Here is a 20,758-nt window from a genome sequence, read left to right as displayed (position 1 = left end):
GTCTTCTCTTCCAGGAAAATAGTCTGCAGGGGCAGGTTTCATGGAACACATGGAAGACCAGGTGGATCTTGTAAGATTGTGGAAGTATCAATTCAAAAGCCACAGGGTTTATTACTCTCCTCATCTTAAATGGCCCAATGAACAGGGTATATATAGTGGAGTAGAATAGAAAAAAGATACAAAAGATAAATATGAGTGGTACTTACAAATAATACCAATAAATAGCCCATAGGTACAGAGCCAATGTATTAGATGGGTGAGTACACAATCCCCTTAAGTGTAGAGACTGGTGGCAAGTCTGAGAGAGGGGGTATTGCAACCTATTAAGTACTTAGCATATATATAGAAAAGACGCCTAGGGGGGCGCATGTGTGGCACAATGCGGAACGGATGTGCTTAGACACAGCTCCGTCTGAGCTGGAAAGCCAAGCTTCATCCCCAGGGTCACGAACTCCAAATCCACCCCAAAATATCAAGCACCCCTGCGGGAAAGTGTAGTGCATGCCGTTTGGAAAAAAGTCGTGCAGTCGTCGCTCTCAGCACTCACTCACGGACTTACTCCTTAACACCAGGAAAGGAACTACAAGGATGTCCAAAAATGGCGCTGGCCCCTCGGTTGCCTCATGCATCCCCACGCTGGATAAAACTCCCACACAGAAAGACTGTGATTACAATCCTCTGCTATCTAAAGCTTACCTTGATGCTAGTCTTTTCACAATAGTGAGAAGTTAGTGGAAAAGATTCAACGAGAACTACACAAATCTACTAATGTCCTCTCACAGGAGATTGCAGCAATAGGAGGCAGAACAGATATACTAGAGACTAAGCATGATGAACTTTCACTGGCTCATAATGACCTAAGGAAAGATTATGAAATGCTGGCTGACAATTTTTCATACATGCAGGCTCAGATCGAAGATTTAGACAATCATAATTGCAGAAACAACATAAGATTGCGTAGAATCCCTGTGTCAGTTACAGAACTCATCCCAGCTGTAACAAAATTCTTCCATAATCTGGTGCCTGATAAACCTCTCACAGAATTCACCTGCAACAGAATCCATAGGGCCCATCGCCCTAAACCTACACCTGATAAACCTCCCCTTGATGTGATTATGTACATGAAAGATTTCCTCATCAAGGAAGATATTATGCGTGCATTCAGAAACACACCAAATATAGAATTTGAAGGCTACAGAATCCAAATTTACCCAGACCTCTCTCCCGCCACTTTATACTACAGTCAGCAAGAATATCGTTAGGGTTTCCCATTTAAACTTTCTGTGATGCATAACGGTGCAATGTACACAGTATTCAATATTATTGAAGGAGAAGATCTCTTGGTCAAGTTGGGCCTGCTGGAATCAGAACCTCCAAATAGACCTCCCACCACTCCCAGATCATCACCAATATGGTCCACACCAGCATCTAGATGCAACCAGAGAGACCAAAGAAGATGGTGCAAATCTTTCCAGGATCAAACAACATAATCTTCCAGCTCACATTTTTCACAAGAAGGGAAGAATAGAAGGAAACAAATTTGTTTGGTGGGGTGGGGGGTCTTTGGCTTGATTTGGGTGCACTCCTGCAACCAGAACACATGTTTTGGACAATCCTCATGGGTAGGTTTTTCCTTTGTAACAATAACGTTACCAGACCTCACACTAAACAATTGACCACATACTTTGGCACGAGTGAATACTATAACCCCTACAGTGTTTTTCACCTCAGATATACCATAGTTGCCAACATTGTAAAAAAAAAAATCTGGGACAATTTTTTGGCTGTAGGTGGAGTTGTATTATAATTAGGGGGTGGGTCATGCGTTTGTGTGGCACAGGGAACAATTGAAAATGCGGCGCTTCACACGCCGCTGTGAAAAATGTGCGTGGAAATAGTGGGTGTGGGTTAAATAGGCGTGGCTCAAATGGGTGTGGTTAGAGTTTGAGATGAATGTGGGATGGAGAGAGAAAGGGGGGGAGAGGGATGGAGGGACAGCAGCCCCAGATCCTACACCACAATAGCAAGTTTGACAATCAGCAGATAAAGATACTCCAAATACCTGGTGTTAGCGATTCAATCATCCCGGCGGAATGATTGTTATGGTGTCAGGATGATTGAAGCGCATTATTTCTATTATTACATTGTAATATAAAATGAAATCATTCAGCTCACCATAATGCAGAATCAGTGGGAGCCATGATCGTGTCACTAGCTACTTTGCCTGCCACCAGGTGCCCCCGGCAGAGTCCCTCTTTACATCAGCGGAGCCTTCCACACATCTTTGTCCCCAGCAGTGGAAACCCCTCCTTACATCTGTGTCTCCATCAGAAGAGCCCCTCCTTACATCTGGTGTCCTCATCAGTCCTCCTTACATCTGGTGTCCCCATCAGTCCTCCTAACATCTGGTGTCCTCATCAGTCCTCCTTACATTTGGTGTCCCCATCAGTCTTTCTAACATCTGGTGTCCCCAACAGTCCTCCTTACATTTGGTGCCCCCATCAGTCCTCCTTACATTTGGTGCCCCCATCAGTCCTCCTTACATCTGTTGTCCCCATCAGTCCTCCTAACATCTGGTGTCCTCATCAGTCCTCCTTACATTTGGTGTCCCCATCAGTCTTTCTAACATCTGGTGTCCCCAACAGTCCTCCTTACATTTGGTGCCCCCATCAGTCCTCCTTACATTTGGTGCCCCCATCAGTCCTCCTAGCATCTGGTGTCCCCATGAGTCCTCCTAACATCTGGTGTCCCCATGAGTCCTCCTAACATCTGGTGTCCCCATGAGTCCTCCTAACATCTGGTGTCCCCATGAGTCCTCCTAACATCTGGTGTCCCCATCAGTCCTCCTAACATCTGGTGTCCCCATCAGTCATCCTAACATCTGGCGTCCCCAGTCATCCTAACATCTGGCGTCCCCATCAGTCCTCCTAACATCTGGTGCCTCCTCCCTGTGACATCCAGACTGCCCCCCCTGACATCCAGACTGGCCCCCCCGTGACATCCAGACTGCCCTCCTGTGGCCCCCTGTGACATCCAGACTGCCCCCCATGGCCCCCCCTGTGACATCCAGACTGGCCCCCCTGTGACATCCAGACTGCCCCCCCGTGGCTCCCCTGACTTCCAGACTGGCACCCCCTGACTTCCAGACTGGCCCCCCTGACATCCAGACTGCCCCCCCGTGACATCCAGACTGCCCCCCATGGCCCCCCTGACATCCAGACTGCCCCCCTGTGGCCCCCCAGAAATCCAGACTGGCCCCCCTGACATCCAGACTGGCCACCCCCTGTGGACCCCCCGACTTCCAGACTGCCCCCCCCGTGGCTCCTCCAGACAAAGTTGCTGCGTGGTTACAAAAGAGATTAAGCTGCGGCGCCACCCATCCCCCGCACCTTTCCATTACAGGTCACAGAGATTGGCAGCGTTTCTAGATATTCTAGTTTCTCATATAGCTTGGCTCATCTTGGCTCAAACTAGATTGTTCCCCTACCCACACTCTGGGCCTGGTATTGCCCCTTTAAATCAAGGTCAGCGCCCCATGCTCAGATGGTGGGCATAGGACTCACACTGTCACTTAACCCCCGTACTTTAATTTTTTTTTTAAATTCTTGGCCTTTTCGGCCTATATTTTTAATTTCTTATGCAATGGACAGAAGTCATCAATAGTGATGGCCGAACGGTTCACCCGGCGATCGTTTCGCGGGAGATTTCGGCTGTTCGCGGTCTGCCCGTTCGGCGGACTATTGGCGCCGTTCGACCGGCGGACTTCCATGTTTACTGTGTAAAAGAACTTTGACCTATGATGACACATCCATCATGGGGTACAGGACAGCCAATTGAGACATTACAGCACATGGACACTTGGACATTCCCCCTAACTTATAAATACACCCGATCCGGCGGCCATTTTACCTTCTTTCTTCTGTCACTATAGGGAGAGGTTGCTGTGTGGGGCAGGGAGAGATTACAGTGACCCAAATCGCTAGCTATTTGGTACACAAAAGTTCTTTTCAGGACTGGTATAGGTGTTAGGTGTAGTTCAGGATAGGCAGTGCTGTGCTAGTGATTGTTGCAGCAGCCTGAGTGTCTTTTGTCAGTTTAGAGAAAGGGACAGGACGGTGTCTGCTGTAGGGACAGCCAGTTTAGTCATTAGCTGTTACTATCAGGTCCACAAAAGTGCTATTTCAATTATTGTTCCAGTAGCCTCTGTTTTGTCAGTTTATATAGGGACAGGCAGGAAGCAGTGTGTGAGGCAGTGAGGGTCAGTTTAATCAGTAGCTTTTACTATTCCACAAAGGTTCTTTTCAGGACTGGTATCAGTGGTATGGTAATAGGCTTGTACACGTATAATATTCTTTCTTCCAAATATAGAAAGAATATTATACTTGACTGCTGCCCTTCTGCTGCAGTCTGCTAATCATTCACAACCCACTTGTTCCACAAAGCTCCTTATAAGGACTGGTAACTTGGTCTGTCTAGGGTGCTACAGTACATAGGGTTGAGTGAGGTACAGTCTGCCATTCTATAAGAACTGGTATAGGTCCACAATACATAGGGTTGAGGTGCACTACTGCTGACCACTGCCCTATACTGCAGCAGTCCATCGGTATAGGGACTGACGTACAGTCTGCTAATCACTCACACACAACCTACTTGGTCCACAAAAGTCCTTATAAGGACTGGTAACTTGGTCTGTCTAGGGTGCTACAGTACATAGGGTTGAGTGAGGTACAGTCTGCCATTCTATAAGGACTGGTATAGGTTCACAATACATAGGGTTGAGGTGCACTACTGCTGACCGCTGCCCTATACTGCAGCAGTCCTTCATCGGTATAGGGACTGACGTACAGTCTGATAATCACTCACACAGAACCTACTTGGTTCACAAAGGTCCTTATAAGGACTGGTAAGGTATAGGGTACTACAGTACATAGGGTTGAGTGAAGTACAGTCTGCCATTCTATAAGGACTGGTATCAGTCCACAAAACATAGGGTTGAGGTGCACTACTGCTGACCGCTGCCCTATACTGCAGCAGTCCTTCATCGGTATAGGGACTGACGTACAGTCTGCTAATCACTCACACACAACCTACTTGGTCCACAAAGGTCCTTATAAGGACTGGTAAGGTATAGGGTACTACAGTACATAGGGTTGAGTGAGGTACAGTCTGAGATTCTATAAGGACTAGTATCGGTCCACAATACATAGGGTTGAGGTGCACTACTGCTGACCGCTGCCCTATACTGCAGCAGTCCTTCATCGGTATAGGGACTGGCGTACAGTCTGCTAACCACTCACACACAACCTACTTGGTCCACAAAAGTCCTTATAAGGACTGGTAACTTGGTCTGTCAAGGGTGCTACAGTACATAGGGTTGAGTGAGGTACAGTCTGCCATTCTATAAGGACTGGTATAGGTCCACAGTACATAGGGTTGAGGTGCACTACTGCTGACTGCTGCCCTATACTGCAGCAGTCCTTCATCGGTATAGGGACTGACGTACAGTCTGCTAATCACTCACACACAACCTACTTGGTCCACAAAAGTCCTAATAAGGACTGGTAACTTGGTCTGTCTAGGGTGCTACAGTACATAGGGTTGAGTGAGGTACAGTCAGCCATTCTATAAGGACTGGTATAGGTCCACAATACATAGGGTTGAGATGCACTACTGCTGACCGCTGCCCTATACTGCAGCAGTCCTTCTTCGGTATAGGGACTGGCGTACAGTCTGCTAATCACTCACACACAACCTACTTGGTCCACAAAAGTCCTTATAAGGACTGGTAACTTGGTCTGTCTAGGGTGCTACAGTACATAGGGTTGAGTGAGGTACAGTCTGCCATTCTATAAGGACTGGTATAGGTCCACAATACATAGGGTTGAGGTGCACTACTGCTGACCGCTGCCCTATACTGCAGCAGTCCTTCATCTGTATAGGGACTGACGTACAGTCTGCTAATCACTCACACACAACCTACTTGGTCCACAAAGGTCCTTATAAGGACTGGTAAGGTATAGGATACTACAGTACATAGGGTTGAGTGAGGTACAGTCTGCTATTCTATAAGGACTGGTATCGGTCCACAATACATAGGATTGAGGTGCACTACTGCTGACCGCTGCCCTATACTGCAGCAGTCCTTCATCGGTATAGGGACTGAGAGTTTTGTCACAGGGTCATTTAAAAAATGACAGGCAGAGGAAGAGGCAGGCCCTTCCGCAGGGGTGGTAGGGGTAGGGCAGGAGCAACAGGCTTGAGCCAAAGTGGGAAGTTGCAGAAGGTGCGTTCAATTACTTTAAAGGACGCACCAGACTTGGTTGAGTGGCTCGCTCAGCCTTACTCTTCTGCACCCTCCTCATCCTCTCGATCTGCACCCTCCTCTTCACTCTTCAAATACCTTCCGCTTGAGTCACAGGAATTATTTTCCGATCCATATCAAGACATTTCTTGATAAAAAAAAAAAGACATTTCTGATGCGCAGCCACTCTTGGTATTGGATCAGGAAGAGGAGGCAGCAACAAGCGCTATTCAGCAGTCTGACCACAGTACCCAGATCAGCCCAAGGAGGAGGTTGGTCCCCGCTGTTGCTGCCTACTCCGAGATCTCTACTTATAGCGGTGGGGAAGGTGACGTTGATGATGACGTGTCTAGTGATGTCACGTGGGTGCCCACAGGAGAGGAAGAGGAGGGGTGTTCAGAGGGAGATATGGACCAGCAGATAGGGAGGAGAAGCAGGAATAACTTACATTGCACAGGAGGGACAAAGCAGACTGCAAATGTATCAGGAGCGAGTCATCGACCATGTACGGTCACATCTGGCACTCCCAGGACACCGGGACATGGCTCCGCAGTGTGGGCTTTTTTTAACGGGTCCGCTGCTGACAATAGCGTTGCCATCTGCAATCTTTGCAGTCAACGCATTAGTCGCAGTAAGCCCAACACTCACCTAGGGACGACCGCCTTAAGAAGGCACATGAGCAGCCCTCACCCTGCCGAGTGGGAGCAACGGAACACACAAAGCCACACTGCAGGCTCTCACCGTCCAGCCTCGTCTTCTACTTCTCCTTCTCCTCTCTCCTCACAATTGTCCTCCACTCCACCTTCCATCACGCCAAGCTCACGTTTTTCTGCAAAAAGGCAGGCTTCCGTGGGCCTAATGTTCGAGCGTAAAAAATCATGACGCCGGATAACCCTCTTGCCCAACGGTTAACGGCTGGCTTGTCAGAACTCATAGCCCCCCAACTACTGCCATATAAACTGGTGGACTTGGAGGCCTTTCGCAAATTTGTGCCCATTGGAACACCACAATGGAAGGTCCCAGGAAGGAAGTATTTCTCAGAGAAGGGCATCCCAGAGCTATATGGCCATGTTCAGCGGCAAGTGAATGTATCTCTGGCACAAAGTGTCGGTGCCAAGATACATCTGACCACAGACACGTGGTCTAGCAAACACGGGCAGGGAAGGTATATCACTTTTACTGCCCACTGGGTGAACCTTCTGACAGCCGTCAAGCATGTAACCCGTGGCACCCGTGTAGATTTGGTTTTACCGCCACGGATTGCATGCAGGGCTGACTCTTCTTCTCCTCCTCCTCCTACTCCCTCCTCCTCCCTCTCCTCCTCAGCTGACTCCTCCTTTTCCGCTGCTAGCGTCTCTTCCGCTGCGCCGCCCAAGCTCCCAGAACCTATTCGACATGCCAGGTGAGACGTTGCCATGCCGTGCTGCGTCTGTTGTGCCTGGAAGCCAAGAGCCACACTGGCCCGGCACTCCTTTCAGCTTTGCGTTCACAGGCAGATTAGTGGCTAACACCGCTCAATTTGACAGTTGGTTAAGTGGTGTGTGACAACGGTGCCAATCTGCTTAGCGCATTGAAACAGGGCAAAATCACGCATGTGCCATGCATGGCACACGTCTTAAACTTGGTCGTGCAGCGATTCCTTGTCAAATACCCTGGGGTCCAGGACATCTTGCGGCAGGCAAGGAAAATCTCAGCCCATTTCAGAAGATTCAGAAGCTTTGAGAGTGTAGCCTCAGATAAGTAAAATTAGAAGAATGTACCATCATCCATAGATTAATTCGAGAATGTTTTTTTTTGGGGTTATGGGGATAATTGGATAGCTGTACATGCTAGCCTTTCATACCAAACCAGAACCAAAAAGTTGGTGTTGGACTATACCGGTACTTTATATATAAAGATAAGAGAGAAATTAGAGATAAAAATTTAGTACAAGTTTAATGAATAACAAAGATAACAGAATACAAAATATGACGCTTAAAATGTTAATACACCCCAGATTCACGTGTACAATTACTCATAATAGAGTTCAATTCTGGTGGCGTAGATGAAGAATTAATCTACTAGTTCCGCGGATTGTCCGCTTCTTCAGGAGGAGGTCTATATAATAAATAAATAATAAACAATTCATAACAATTAATATTAATTATACAGATAAAGTATTGTAAAGCCAGTAAAGATGACAATTGAAATAAGGGGGATATAGGGAAATTTCACTCACCCAGAAATTCAAGGAAAAAGGGGGGGGGGAGGTAAAAACAAAATGTGGAGAAATGGGTCCCCTCTATGTTCCCCCACCGGCGGACATGGGGGATAATGTGCGTATGGTACTGGAGACAAAAAAAAATTGGTTTGAGAGACATTATACACAATGGGGGCATATATGCATGTAGAAGCAAATAAATGCACTTCTACCCTTGCTAGGGCAATAATACATAATTAAGTACTCCAGATAATATACCGATTTTTACCTGGTAAGGGTATACGAATAAGGTAAAGGCAGATGTCCAATAACGTTATGGATTCAATATCTTGAGCCTATAAGGGTATACTGTTACTATTGAGGATGGATAATTGCTGCAAAAAGTAGAAAGAAAACCAAAGGTAGTATATTGTGGATATAGAAATTAGATCTAAAGATTATTTAGGGGTATGCTACCTGGCTGATGTAAACCCCCAGAGTGACGGGGCCGCTAGTACGCCAACGCCAATGCCAAATCTGGGATAGTGGATGTAATGGGTGTGTATGGCAAAAAAGCACACCCCCGTCCTACGTTGCTGTACACTCAATAGTCCAAAGCTGTGGCACTATTCAATATCTCAATAAGAGATGTGATACCACTGCATCTGTAAACAAGGGGAAACCAGAGATAGATCTATGTAGTAACAATAGAGGTATCTCGTGCAGCCATACTAGAATAATTATAAATAATACTCGAGTAATATTAAGAAGAAGCATTACCTGATAGCTGTAGATATTGAAACAAAAGCACTGGTCCTGTACCACCACAAGCCCAAACACAGCGGTCTGAACAGACCGCTGTTTTATGGGATCCCCAACAGGTGTTCCGTCAGGCGTGTCCGCCGGCGGCGTCTGACGTCACATCGTCAGCGCCTCCGCACTGCGCAGGTGCGGCGCAGATGAGCGTCGCACCGGAAGTGCCCTGGGAAGAGCGAATAGACATCGTAAATACCAGTGTCACCGTCCTAAGAATCTGCAAGCCCAAGGGGGGGAGGAAGCAACAACTCACCACCAGACCAGGAGGAGCACATGTCCGCCGGGGAAGACAAAAAAGCCGGGACTCCAAAAAACAAAAAGCAAAACAAAACAAAACAAAAAAAATGATTTCCCGTGAATCTGAGTGAAGGAAATCTCACACATATAACAAAAAAATATTATCATAGCAATTAATTTAAACATAAGTACTCTAAAAATACAGATAATACAATAAAACATTTAATGATATAGGGCAATATAAATGCCACAATTTAGAGGAAAAGGGAGCAATTTCCAAAGAGGAGTATTAAGAGGGGAGGGGGGGAGGGATGAAGAAGAAAAAGAAGGGGGGAAGGAGAGGGGGGGGTATATTTGATAGGATATTATTTGAGCTTTATTATCTAAAGAAAATAATTATATGAAATTGTCTCATTTAGTCCCGGGGGGTGGGTAGCATTGAGACGTTCGATCCAGAAAGTTTCCCTCTGTAGAATCGTCCGGTCCCAATACCCACCCCTTGGGTTAGGGGGAATCACCTCTAATACAAAAAATTGGATGACAGAGGTGTCGAACCGGTGATGGAGGCCAATGTGTCTTCCAATGGTTGTAAGTTTGCCATTTCCTGAATCATAAAGGTGGTCCCCAATGCGTTGTCTAAACTCTCGAATTGTTTTACCAATATAAAAGGCTTTACACTGGCAAACCATCATATATATAATACCCCTAGTGCTGCAATTGGAAAAAGTACGTGGGCGCAGTAGTTCACCATTAGGTAGCATAAAGTTATTTCCTTCCATGATCCATGGGCAGCGGGGGCACTCATTACATTTGTATGTACCTCGAGTGGTATGACATATCGGGGGTTGTGTAGCGTAATGGCTTTTAGTTAGATGGTCCCGCAGAGACTGGGCTCTGTGGAATACTAGCTCCGGGGTGGATCGAACAAGTTGGGATAGTATATGATGGTCAGTAAGAAGGTGCCAATTCTTACTTAAAAGATCCCGAAGGGTTGAATGATGGGCAGAATAGATTGTAATAAATCTGACAGACTCTTTTTCTGTAGTTTTAGGTCGTTTATGCAGTAACGTATTACGGGAACATGAAGTTACTCTATTAACTGCTTTCCTCAAACAGGTCGAGGAGTATCCCCTCAATAAGAGGCGATTACATAACGCGTCGGCTTGTAGTTTAAAGTATGTATCCAACGTACAGTTTCTGCGTAGGCGCAGATACTGCGCAAAGGGAATGCTGCGTATCAGCGGTTCCGGGTGGGCACTGGTAGCATAAAGGAGGGTGTTCCCTGCCGTAGATTTCCGAAACAAGTCTGTGTAGAGGGTACCATCGGGATGTTTAATAATTAATAAATCCAAAAAGGAGATTCTTTCAGGATCCAAATTAAATGTAAACTTTAAGTTGAAATGGTTGTTACCTAAAATCTGCATGAATTGTAATAACTTATCCCTTGTTCCCGTCCAAACCAAAAATAGGTCATCCAGATATCGGTACCATAGTAAGGTTTCTTCTAAGAAGGGGGCCAGTTGGTCACAAGAGTGAACATATCTCTCCCAACCACTCAGATATAAATTTGCATATGCAGGTGCACAGGAGGTGCCCATTGCGACACCTTGGGCCTGTAAATAGTATTGGTTATTAAACAAAAATACATTTTTAGTAAGGATAAATTCCAATAAAGGACAAAATAAATTTATTGAGTGGCCATGTGTTTAAATCTTGTTCCTCCAGGAAGGATCCAGCCGTTCGGACGCCCAACTCGTGGGGAATACTCGAGTACAAGGCCTCGATATCTATCGCCACGAGGAGGGACCTGGATCCCATCCAGGTGTTGCAACAGGTCTGTGGTATCCTTGATATAGGATGGTAAGCTTCGTACATGAGGCATTAAATATGCATCCACCAGTTTACTGGCATTATCAGAACCCATTCCTGAGACAATTGATCTACCTGGGGGAAATTTTAAGTTTTTATGTGTTTTAGGGAGGGCATAGAAGGTGGGAACAATTGGGAACTTGGGAATTAGGAACTCTAAAGTATCCTTGTCAATGAGGACCACATTGTGGGCCTCAGTGCAAAGGGTACAGAGCTCCTGGTGAAATAGCATAGTGACAGACTGATCAATTGGTTGAGACCAAATATTGTTGTTTAAAATAGCCATACACATATTTTTATATTGGTCATGGGTCATCAAGACAATATTTCCACCTTTGTCAGATGGTTTCACTACTAGATCTGTATGTCTCTGTAAAGACCTAAGTGCCCGAGATTGCTGGTAATCTAGATTAGGATTAATTTTATGCCAATGTTGCTTTTTCAGATCTTTAATAGTGGTTTGAAGAAATGTCCAGATGCCCGGACAGGTTGTAAGATCGGGGAATCTACGGGAGCGCAGACGAAATTTTTTAGGAATAGACTCTAATGGGTTAGCAATAATAGGTTGAGATAAATAAGCGGTTTGTGAAAGGTGGGGGAAGAACCCTCGGTATCACCTTCATCGTAGAGGAGCATCAAATCCCGAAGTGCCCTAAATTCGGCCATAGTGAAATGTTTGGTACTCTCTGTGAGCTGACGTTCAAGATTAGAATTGGTGTGGTCCTTATTAAACATAAATTTGAAAGCGAGATTCCGTGCAAACAAATATAAATCTTTAATGATTTCAGTGATTTTTAGTCCATCTAATGGGCAAAAACCCAATCCTAAGTGAAGTACAGATAATTCATCATCCGAAAAGGAATAAGGGGTGAGGTTTACAATGTTGTGGTCGGTGTGGGGTTGGGAATGTGTGGAGGAGTTAATGTGGGTTTGAGGATGTATGAATCCAGATTTGCTTGTTGTTTCTTGAGATCTAAAAAAATGTGATCTTCGTTTATCTTAGTGTATTTATTAGTTATGAGTGAAGAGTTTAGGACTTTAGGGATAGTGCCATGTAATGTAGACTGACTAGTGGTTCCCTCTGCAGTTAGTGGAGTTCCACTGGGTGTTTGTGTAACCGGTACACATGTATTTTTTAGTGTCTTAGATGGTTTTTTATCCTTCTTAGTATTAGCTGGTGGGGTCCCCCCAGCATAACGTAGTCTTTTTCGGGACAGATTAGCCTCAGGCCTTAAATTACTGTGCACTGAATATGCTGATGACAGTGAAGAGTCTGATTCCGTTTCCATAGCCGGGTTTGTGGATGTATTAACCTGTATGGGCAGGAATTTCCTACCTCTAGCTTTATCTTTACCAAACTTAATCTGCTTCTTAACGATAATGGTTTTATTTAGTACTTCCAAACGGGTTCTCAATTCTATCCATTTGGGTTCAAATAATGGGTTGTCTCTGCGGGACCATCTAATTAAAAGCCATTACACTACACAACCCCCGATATGTCATACCACTCGAGGTACATACAAATGTAATGAGTGCCCCCGCTGCCCATGGATCATGGAAGGAAATAACTTTATGCTACCTAATGGTGAACTACTGCGCCCACGTACTTTTTCCAATTGCAGCACTAGGGGTATTATATATATGATTGTTTGCCAGTGTAAAGCCTTTTATATTGGTAAAACAATTCGAGAGTTTAGACAATGCATTAGGGACCACCTTTATGATTCAGGAAATGGCAAACTTACAACCATTGGAAGACACATTGGCCTCCATCACCGGTTCGACACCTCTGTCATCCAATTTTTTGTATTAGAGGTGATTCCCCCTAACCCAAGGGGTGGGGATTGGGACCGGACGATCCTACAGAGGGAAACTCTCTGGATCGAACGTCTCAATGCTACCCACCCCCCGGGACTAAATGAGACAATTTCATATAAATATTTTCTTTAGATAATAAAGCTCGAATAATATCCTATCAAATATACCCCCCCTCTCCTTCCCCCCTTCTTTTTCTTCTTCCTCCCTCCCCCCCCTCCCCTCTTAATACTCCTCTTTGGGAATTGCTCCCTTTTCCTCTAAATTGTGGCATTTATATTGCCCTATATCATTAAATGTTTTATTGTATTATCTGTATTTTTAGAGTACTTATGTTTAAATTAATTGCTATGATAATATTTTTTTGTTATATGTGTGAGATTTCCTTCACTCAGATTCACGGGAAATCATTTATTTTTTTGTTTTATTTTGTTTTGCTTTGTTTTGTTTTTTGGAGTCCCGGCTTTTTTGTCTTCCCCCGGCGGACATGTGCTCCTCCTGGTCTGGTGGTGAGTTGTTGCTTCCTCCCCCCCTTGGGCTTGCAGGTTCTTAGGACAGTGACACCGGTATTTACGCTGTCTATTCGCCCTTCCCAGCGCACTTCCGGTGCGACGCTCATCTGCGCCGCACCTGCGCAGTGCGGAGGCGCTGACGATGTGACGTCAGACGCCGCCGGCGGACACGCCTGACGGAACACCTGTTGGGGATCCCATAAAACAGCGGTCTGTTCAGACCGCTGTGTTTGGGCTTGTGGTGGTACAGGACCAGTGCTTTTGTTTTAATATCTACAGCTATCAGGTAATGCTTCTTCTTAATATTACTCAAGTATTATTTATAATTATTCTAGTATGGCTGCACGAGATACCTCTGTTGTTACTACATAGATCTATCTCTGGTTTCCCCTTGTATACAGATGCAGCGGTATCACATCTCTTATTGAGATATTTGGACTATTGAGTGTACAGCAACGTAGGACAGGGGTGTGCTTTTTTGCCATACACACCCATTACATCCACTATCCCAGATTTGGCATTGGCGTTGGCGTACTAGCGGCCCCGTCACTCTGGGGGTTTACATCAGCCAGGTAGCATACCCCTAAATAATCTTTAGATCTAATTTCTATATCCACAATATACTACCTTTGGTTTTCTTTCTACTTTTTGAAGCAATTATCCATCCTCAATAGTAACAGTATACCCTTATAGGCTCAAGATATTGAATCCATAACGTTATTGGACATCTGCCTTTACCTTATTCGTATACCTTTCGTATACCTTTACCAGGTAAAAATCGGTATATTATCTGGAGTACTTAATTATGTATTATTGCCCTAGCAAGGGTATACCGTATATACTCGAGTATAAGCCGAGATTTTCAGCCTCTTTTTTGAGGCTGAAAGTGCCCCCCTCGGCTTATACTCGAGTCACCGCTGTCTGACTGCCCGAACAGCGTGTCGAGCAGACAGACAGCGGCCATTCTACCTTTCAAAAGCCGCGCCTCCGGCTCCGCCTCCGCCTGTGATAGGCGGAACACTCAATTTCCCAGCAGCCTGTGTTCCGCCTATCACGGACATCGTATCATCCTCGTACTACGGACGAGGATGATACGATGTCCGTGATAGGCGGAACACAGGCTGCTGGGAAATTCAGTGTTCCGCCTATCACAGGCGAAGGCGGCGGCGCAGCTTTTGAATTTTACAATGGCCGCCGAGGCGCCGACGAAGAGGGCACGGGACGGAGGCAAGGCAAGGCACGGCACGGGACAGGACGGGACGGGACGGAGGCAAGGCACGGCGGCAAGGCACGGCACGGGACGGAGGCAAGGAGGCAAGGCACGGGACGGAGGCTCGGGACACAGGTAGGCTGGACACACACACACACACACACACACACACACACACACACACACACACACACACACACGGATACACACACACACAGGGATGGATGGATGGATGGAGACACACACACACAGGGATGGATGGATGGAGACACACACACACAGGGATGGATGGATGGATGGATGGAGACACACACACACAGGGATGGATGGATGGATGGACACACACACACACAGGGATGGATGGACGGACACACAGGGATGGACGGACACACAGGGATGGACGGACACACAGGGATGGACGGACACACACACAGGGATGGACAGGCATGTCTCACCCTCGGCTTATACACGAGTCAATAAGTTTGCCAGTTTTTTTGGGGGTAAATTGGGGGCCTCGGCTTATATTCGGGTCGGCCTATACTCGAGTATATACGGTATGTGCATTTATTTGCTTCTATATGCATATATGCCCCCATTGTGTATAATGTCTCTCAAACTAATTTTTTTTTCTCTCTCCAGTACCATACGCACCTTATCCCCCATGTCCGCCGGTGGGGGAACATAGAGGGGACCCATTTCTCCACAATCTCCACATTTTGTTTTTACCTCCCCCCCTTTTTTCCTTGAATTTCTGGGTGAGTGAAATTTCCCTATATCCCCCTTATTTCAATTGTCATCTTTACTGGCTTTACAATACTTTATCTGTATAATTAATATTAATTGTTAATTGTTATGAATTGTTTATTATTTATTTACTATATAGACCTCCTCCTGAAGAAGCGGACAATCCGCGAAACTAGTAGAGGAATTCTTCATCTACGCCACCAGAATTGAACGCTATTATGAGTAATTGTACAAGTGAATCTGGGGTGTATTAACATTTTAAGCGTCATATTTTGTATTCTGTTATCTTTGTTATTCATTAAACTTGTACTAAATTTTTATCTCTAATTTCTCTCTTATCTTTATATATAAAGTACCGGTATAGTCCAACACCAACTTTTTGGTTCTGGTTTGGTATGAAAGGCTAGCATGTACAGCTATCCTATTATCCCCATAACCCAAAAAAAAAAACCATTCTCCATTTCAGAAGATCTTACACGGCCATGGCTCGCCTTGCTGACATTCAGCAGCGACACAATCTGCCGGTCAGACGTCTTATTTGCGATTGCCCGACGCGATGGAACTCAACCTTCTATATGCTCGATAGGCTGCTCCAGCAGAAACGTGCAGTTAACGTCTACCTGTATGAACTCTGCGGCAGAATCGGTTCTGGGGAGCTGTTCATGCGCCAGTGGCTGCTCATGCGCGACGCATGCAGACTTCTGCGCCCATTTGAGGAGATCCCCAAACTGGTCAGTCGCAGCCATGGCGCCATCAGTGACATGGTACCTTATGCCTTCTTTATGGAGCATGCATTGCGTCGTGTCATTGATCAAGCTGTGGAGGAGCAGGAGCGGGAAGATGAGGAAGTCGCAATGCTGGATGAATTCCCAGGGGGGGCTACTCTATCTGAGACAAGTGAACAACAGGAGTCTGAAGAGGAGTCAGAGGAGGATGGTGCTGGGGCGGATGAGGAGGAGCAAGAAGTGCATGCTTTAAACCTTTCTGGGATCCCTGTTGTGCGTGGATGGGGAGAGGAGAATGAAGAGGACGACATTATCCTGGATGATGAGTAGGAGCCAGGCCACCACACCGCTTCCACTTTAGTGCAAATGGGGGCCTTCATGCTCCAGTGTTTTAATAGGGACCCCCGTATAAAAAGCATAAGGGTCAAGGACCAGTACTCGGTGGCAACGTACTTAGACCCCCGGTACAAACACAAAATGGCGGAAATGTTACCGCCGTCACAGAGGGCTGTCAGAATGCAGCACTTCCAGGCTTTGCTTCGAGAAATGCTGCATTCTGCTTTTGCGTGCGCTGGCAGAGGAGCAATTCCCACTCCCAGAGAAGGAGTTGTGGGTACCAATCCAACAGCGCCTGCAAGAAGAGGCCGGTTTGAAGATGTGTTGGTGACTTCGGATATGAGGTCATTCTTTCAGCCGACCCATTGACAGGTGTCATCCGGATCCAGCATCAGGGAACGCCTAGACCGTCAGGTGTCCGACTACATCGGGATAACGGCCGATGTGGACGCTCTGAGGAGTGATGAACCCCTGGACTACTGGGTGGGCAGGCTTGACCTCTGGCCAGAGCTTGCCCAATTTGCAATCGAACTGTTGGCTTGCCCCTCATCCAGTGTCCTGTCCGAAAGGACGTTCAGCGCAGCAGGGGGGATCGTGACCGATAAGCGTACTCGCCTAGCTCACGACAGTGTTAACTACCTCACATTTCTAAAAATGAATGAGGCATGGATCTCGGAGGAATTCAACACATGTGACCAGTAGACCATGTATATGTCTATAAACAATTTTTTTAATCGAGCACACAGACCTTCTTTCTTCATTTGGCTCACTTCCTTGTCCAAAAAAAGCACACCATATTATATGCCCGTACCCTCCTCTTTGAAGAGGTTGAGCGGTGTCATATTTCTACTGGGGCTGCTTATTATGAGGGGCTCCCACCATCCCTGTGCTATGCTCATTATGAGGGGCTCCCAGCATCCCTGTGCTGTGCTGACTTACTCCTGGGGCTGCTTATTATGAGGGGCTCCCACCATCCCTGTGCTATGCTGACATCCTCCTGGGGCTGCTTATTATGAGGGGCTCCCACCATCCCTGTGCTATGCTGACATCCTCCTGGGGCTGCTTATTATGAGGGGCTCCCACCATCCCTGTGCTATGCGGATATCCTCCTGGGTCTGCTTATTATGAGGGGCTCCCACCATCCCTGTGCTATGCTCATTATGAGGGGCTCCCACCATCCCTGTGCTATGCTGACTTCCTCCTGGGGCTGCTTACGGTGCAGGTGTCAGTGCTGTATATCACGGTGCTGATGTCAGTGCTCTCTGTCACGGTGCTGCTGTCAGTGCTGTATATCACGGTGCTGGTGTGATTGCTTTATGTCACGCTGCTGATGTCAGTGCTCTCTATCATGGTGCTGCTGTCAGTGCTGTATATCACGGTGCTGGTGTGAGTGCTTTATGTCACGCTGCTGATGTCAGTGCTCTCTATCACGGTGCTGTTGTCAGATCACTCTATCACGGTGCAGGTGTCATTGCTGTATGTCACGCTGCTGATGTCAGTGCTCTCTATCACGGTGCTGCTGTCAGATGGCTCTATCACGGTGCAGGTGTCATTGCTATATGTCACGCTGCTAGTGATCATCTCCTGCACCCTCTTCTTTGCCTACCCTGGTCCCTGACCTTCCCTCTCCTCCATTGCCTTCATGCGCTCCACAGTCCTGAATTGTCACAACAATTTCCCATATAAAAAAAAAAATGCTTGTAGTTGTCGATCCCAGATTCACCTCATACATGTGTTATGTCATTGGCCATGTGGTGGGACTATGTTTGCACAGCTAGTAATTATTTTAACCTGTAGGTTTGCGAAGTTCGCCTCCCATTGAAGTCAATGGGGCCCGCCGCGAACGTTCCGGTTCGCGAACTATCGGCCGCGTTCGCGGTCCGCGTTCGCGAAACGTCCCTTCGGAAGTTCGTCCATCACTAGTCATCAACACATATCCTTAGATCTGTTTTGATGGCTTTCTCTTCAATATACTCCATGTTTTTGGTACACTGCTGTTTACTAGTACAATATGTTACACAAATACACATTGGTAATCCTTGGTGTTATGGCAATATCTGTAAGTATACCTTACACCACATAGTGGTCAGGTTCTATTTATACCTACCTGATTTCAACATAGCTACATTTAATTTAGCTGACACCCTATTTTTTGTTGAATAATGGGTCTTAAAATCTTTTCTCGGGGGTGCGCATGCGCGAGGGTTCCAAGATGGCCGCGTAAGCCGGGAACTCCGTGCCACGCCGTCTCTCCAGCACTGCTAGCGGGCCACCCAGCCAAGCTACCATTTTCACGCGCTGTGCACCGGACCCCACATTCATTGGGGATCACCCGGAGACCGAATCGTCGATCCGTAACGAGCGTAGGCCTCGTGGAGGCCGAATCCCATTTCCGCGGGGTGTACCAAGATGGCCGCCAGACTGTAAGCACTCGTGCACTCGTGCTGAGAAGTTCTCACCGCACCGAAGGGCTCAAAAACTGCATCCAAAGGTACACTTCAATCCCTTCCATAATAAGCGCCCCTTGTATGCTTAAAACGGGGGCCAGGAGGAACTTACACGGGGAGTTTAACTCCACCACTCCATCAGGGAGTCACAAGATGGCCACCGCGGCGGCCACCACCACTCAGCCCCCACCACAACATCTAGAGCTGACCCCAGACCACAGATCAGTCATAGCTCCGGCTATCCTCCACTTCACATCAGGACCTCACAGCATGGGGACTCCCTCACCCACTTCTACAGAATCGCTACTCAATCAAGCTTTTGGAGACCAGGCCCTCTCCCCGGCGGTCCCCCCTGCTTTACCCACCCCCGGCCCTCAGGGCCCAGTTACACATATGTCTCAGTCATCCATGGAAGAACTATTCCTCAAGTTCTCAACACTCCTAGATAGGGGTCTAGCGGCTAACGCTGCAGCCATCACAGGCGAAATCAGGGCTGATTTGCAAAACATAGGATCCAGGATGGATGCTATGGAAGACAAAATTGAACAAACAGTAGCCATCTCCCATCAAAACACCGGGCTCATTCAAACTCTGCAAGATCAATTAGATACAGCATTCTCACGCATTGACGACTTGGAAAATAGGTCCAGGAGACTGAACTTTAGAATTAGAGGCCTACCAGAATCCATTACAGATGTTTCCACGGCAACACAAGATTTGATCCAAGCTCTGGTCCCCAATATCCCAACAGCCCGCCTGGAACTAGACAGAGTCCACAGAGCTATGGGACCCCCCAGGAAGGATGGGTCTCCCAGGGACGTCATTGCTAAACCTCTATACTACGCTGTAAAGGAGGAGGTGATGAAACAAGCCAGAACCCTACCGCAGATCTCATGCCAAGGGCACCCTGTGCAAATATTTGCGGACATTTCCCCAGCTACCATCCAAAAGAGAAGAGCCCTGAAGCCGCTCCTGACAGCCATGGCCCAAAAGGACATCAAATATAAATGGGCCTTCCCATTTGCGGTTTGTTTTTCACTCAAGGACCGGTCATATTCCTTCTCCACATTCGACGCCGGTGAAAAATTTCTTCTGAAATTGAATATCATAGCCCAAGAAATGGAAATGGAGACTGCTGCTCCAACCTCCACTTCCAACAAACGCCCTCCACCTACTGGATCCCCCAATCCACTCTGGAGCAAAACCAAATCCCGAAGATCTTCCAATCACAGTCCCCCCTGATCCATCCAAGACTTTCCAAGCTGTTTCTCAGAAAGGATTCCAATCCTAGAAGAAAATTATCCTTGAACCTTGAGGACTGAAAGGTCCACCAGCCCTCCCTTAATGGGGGCACTGATGTCACTTTTGTTCCCCATAAACTTTTTTTTTTTTTTTTTTTTGTACGCTATTGTGGTGCACCGGACTATAGTAATTGAGGCTTAAAGCCTCTTGGGTGGCACTTTACGTGTTATTTTGTATACACCTGTTGGCAAGCGCATGGTTATTTTGTCACTTGTATTTTTCCAGCGGGTTAAGAAGTGCTGGGGCGTGGCATGAGCCACATGCG

The 20,758-nt window shown here is 46.8% G+C and overlaps 1 long non-coding RNA gene across 1 annotated transcript in view; it reads left to right on the top strand.

Moving 5' to 3' along the window:
- Positions 1-15,984, top strand: part of LOC143988415 (uncharacterized) — a 49,319-nt gene extending 33,335 nt beyond the window's left edge. The window contains exons 2-3 of the long non-coding RNA XR_013276846.1: positions 11,259-11,393; positions 15,823-15,984. This is a non-coding gene — a long non-coding RNA (uncharacterized LOC143988415). The remainder of the gene's footprint in view (positions 1-11,258; positions 11,394-15,822) is intronic.
- Positions 15,985-20,758: the final 4,774 nt, after the last annotated feature.

This window comes from Lithobates pipiens, unplaced genomic scaffold, assembly GCF_037356315.1.
Source record: "Lithobates pipiens isolate NorthernLeopardFrog02 unplaced genomic scaffold, aLitPip1_a1.2 Scaffold_1, whole genome shotgun sequence".
In the NCBI taxonomy this organism is placed as follows: domain Eukaryota; kingdom Metazoa; phylum Chordata; class Amphibia; order Anura; family Ranidae; genus Lithobates; species Lithobates pipiens.
This window is presented reverse-complemented; position numbering and strand designations above follow the sequence as displayed.